Below are 3759 nucleotides of genomic sequence, written 5' to 3'. Positions count from 1 at the left end.
TTGCCCATCTTCTATACCCATTTTTTTTGTCTTTTTGAGACAGGGTCTCCTTGTAGCCCCAGCTGTCCTGGAACTCACTATGTAGACCAGGCTGGCCTCAAACTCACAAAGATCTGCCTACCTCTGCCTCTCAAGTGCTGGGATTAAAGGCGTGTGCTACCATGCCTGGCTTATACCTATTTTTAAAAAACATTTTTTCTTTTTTTTTTTTTAAACATGCATGTAGGCAGCCAAAGTGAGGCAAAGGAAACATGCTTACCTTGCTCCCCAAAGACTTTAAGCATGCCAAGCTTTCTTCTGAGTTGCTACATTCTTGAGATGGGCTTACTTGGTCCCTGGGAGAAGGAATCACCTTGGACCCATTTTTTAAACTTCAAAAAAGAGTTTTGAAGAGAAAGTAGACAGATGCTTTTTGGTAAATGCTAACTGGCCATAATCACATAGAGACAAGTATAAACTCTGAGCCCAATATACAGAGAAAGGAGGAAAAAAGCTAGAATTCTATGCATTACTACACAGGGGCCCAATACCCCCGGCTTCCAGCAGAACCAAGGGGGCAGAGGTTATTTCTTTTTTCCCACAGAGCAGTGGTGGTGTTGATTCCACAGTTTTTTAGACAATAGAGGATCAAAATGAATTTAGAACAGAAGAGTGGAGATTCTTTTCCTACTGTGTTCTGCTTAAGGTTACTTACCCCAAATATGTTGAGAACCATAGTGTTGAGAAAAGAGACCTCAAAAACAGGGTGAGGGTGACTGAGCACAAGAGGGTGGGTGGGGGAAGAGGGAAGACTGCAGGGACTGGACTGCTCCCAGGGGCTGGAGAAAATTAAAAAATAAAAATAAAAATTTAAAAGAAGGAAAGTAGGTTGGAATCCATCAGTGTTCATTCTTTTGTATTATTCATCTTCTTCGTCCTTCTCTCCTTCATCCTCCCCTCCCTCCTCTCCTTCAACATCATCTTCATCTTCTTCACCTCCGTCCTCATCTCGTTCATTAATATCTTCTTATCCTCCTCCTCCTCCATCACCATCACCATCATCATCATCATCATCATCCCCTTCTTCTTCATTATCCGTATTGGAAACCAAGTAGTACTATAAGGGATTTGGTCACATACCTAATCCTTGATCACCTCTCCTAACTCATCTGCACCTGCGTCAGAATGGTCAGCAAACCAGGTGAAGAAGCTCTCTGGTTCTTCCTGCTGCTCTTCACGCTGGTTTTATTCTGCATTTGACTTGAGTGTTGCATCAAATCGTTTCCAGATTTCCATTTGATTTCACTAACTTTGAAGATGGATCACCACTCTCATTCAGATGAAATTCTTTGGAGAGAACTTTATTTTCAAAGTAAGGATTTTCATCAAAATAAAAATCTATTCTGTAGCCTGATCTTATATTTTCAATTTCCGTCACTTCAACTCTAGTCAAATAATGCAGTGCCTCTTCATCCTCTTCCCCAAGCAGTGCAGACATTTGTGGATGGTTGGCAAATGTTGTTACCCCCAAATTTGTGATTTTGGCAATCGGTTTTTACCTCTTCTGAAAAAACTGGTTGGCGGAGTTTGTTATATTTCTGTTTTACTTTCTGTTTTGATTTCTTCACTGGCTTGCTCGCTAAGCCTGTCTATTTCATTTTGTACTTCCATCACTATGTTCGAGTGCATCTCGCTGTTCTTTTTCTCCCTTCAGCAAGCTGGGAGAGGCCGATGTGTCAGCCAGCTTTCTTGAGCTGAGGCAAGAGTGCTGATTGCAGTTTCAGGGCCATGCGGGGAAGGAAGTCCAAAAAGCAGAGCCCACAGTACTGATGCTCTCAGCATCAAGAAACTCGCGTAGTACTCTGAAATAGCTTTTGACAACATCTTTGCTAAATTGTATAACAAGATGTTTTAAAATTATTTTGCACATTACATGTCCCAGAACCGGCATCAACCATTTCCCCAAAGTGTTTGTAGAACAATAACCCCACATCTACAAAATCTCATATCCACACTTATCACTGCCTGGCATTATTTACATGGTATTTCATCTTTTTTTATCTGTTTCTTCCTTTTGTAATCTGAGATCATAGATCCTTGCTGTATGAAGGGCAAGGACTTTGTTTTCTTCGATAATGTGTGCTAAACACAGAACAGAGTTTGGTACACTGGCATGGTCAATTTATCCGAGGTTGTGATTTGTAACCCCCTGCACAAGGGGAGTAGTAGTCTTTCAGAGACTGAGTCCTAATCATCAGTCACATTCCCATGTACTGAATGACCGGTCAGTTACAGGCAATATTCTGGTCATATGACAATGTTTCATTAGCATGGAAGCTCAGATTAGCTAGGACTGTGTTTCCTGTCCAAGCAATCTGACTGGGAATTGACCAACTTCTATCCAGACTATATATAGGCAGGACTGATTACTCCCCAGTGTTGAACTCGAATTAACCCAAAGGGGTCTAGTGAACAACTGGAATGTAAGGAAACTGGGATTGTTTTCTTTGCAAGAAAATGTTACATAACTGTGTGTACAATTTATTTCGTACCTACATTTGCATATGGTATGATAGTGGTTATACGCAGGTTATGTCAAAGTTATGTCTTTTAAACATTTTAATATTTACTTTTAGTGTGTGTGTATGTGCACACACTATTCATGTGGAGGCTGGAGGACAACTTTATGGAGTCAGGTCTCTCTTTACACTTTTACATGGGTTCTAGGGATTTAATACAGGCTGTCAGGCTATCTCACCAGCTTCTAAAGTATGTCTTTTATGTGAGAGAGAAAGCAAGCTTTTCAAGGACTTACCATTATTGAAATCTTATTGGGTGCCACACATTCTCTGTAGATTTGCTCATTATGTTTTTCCTTACAGTCACCTAGAAGATAAAGGACAAGAAAGCACATTTTAAAAACAGGAAATCAAATAAAGATTTTCTATTCTTTTCTGAAGCCCAGAAGTAATTAATCTTGGAACACTGAAGTATCACCAGATACTATCTGCACAGGATTTCCTGTTTATTTCTTACACTGTTATTGAAAAAGACCTGTATGGCCTGCCATAAATTATACCAATCCCTGAGGTGAGCTTTTCAAAACAGAGTTTATTCACAGGACAGTCAAGGATGAAAGAGGAGATACATTTCTCAAATCTGCCCCCCTGAGGATAGGGTTTGAGGAATTTTATGGGAAAAAATGAGACCGATTTAAGGTGTGGGGAAAAGTAATTGGAAGTAACCAGTGGTCTGAGCATGTGTAATCAGTTTTCATGATACTTCATGGGACTTATGTTCAGGGAGCTGCAGAGTTAGTATGATCTGAGGTTGGAGATTTTAGATTTTTGACACCAAAGGTCATCAGTCCAACACTTGGACAGATTCAAGTGAAATATCAGTGATTTCTATAAACGTGATATAAAAGTAAACTAGGCAACTGTTATTACCATAATCCATGCATCAGCTCTTAGAATTAGTGATTTTTAAAACTTATGTTCAGGGAGCTGCAGAGTTAGTATGATCTGAGGTTGGAGATTTTAGATTTTTGACACCAAAGGTCATCAGTCCAACACTTGGACAGATTCAAGTGAAATATCAGTGATTTCTATAAACGTGATATAAAAGTAAACTAGGCAACTGTTATTACCATAATCCATGCATCAGCTCTTAGAATTAGTGATTTTTAAAAACATTTATTTATTCTCTCTCTCTCTCTCTCTCTCTCTCTCTCTCTCTCTCTCTCTCTCTCTCTCTTTCTCCGTCTTGATGTTCTCTCGC

The 3759-nt window shown here is 39.7% G+C and overlaps 1 non-coding gene and 1 pseudogene across 1 annotated transcript; both read right to left on the bottom strand.

Moving 5' to 3' along the window:
• Positions 1 to 218: 218 nt before the first annotated feature.
• LOC115066827 lies at positions 219 to 359 on the bottom strand. Its single transcript, XR_003846280.1, has one exon. It is a non-coding gene; the product is annotated as a small nucleolar RNA SNORA67 (small nucleolar RNA).
• Positions 360 to 1119: 760 nt separating this feature from the next.
• Positions 1120 to 3759, bottom strand: part of LOC103746225 — a 6374-nt pseudogene continuing 3734 nt past the window's right edge.

Source organism: Nannospalax galili, unplaced genomic scaffold (assembly GCF_000622305.1).
Source record: "Nannospalax galili isolate Female #2095 unplaced genomic scaffold, S.galili_v1.0 scaffold3, whole genome shotgun sequence".
NCBI classification, from domain to species: domain Eukaryota; kingdom Metazoa; phylum Chordata; class Mammalia; order Rodentia; family Spalacidae; genus Nannospalax; species Nannospalax galili.
Note: the sequence above shows the minus strand (reverse complement) of the source record. Positions and strands in the feature narration are given on the sequence as shown.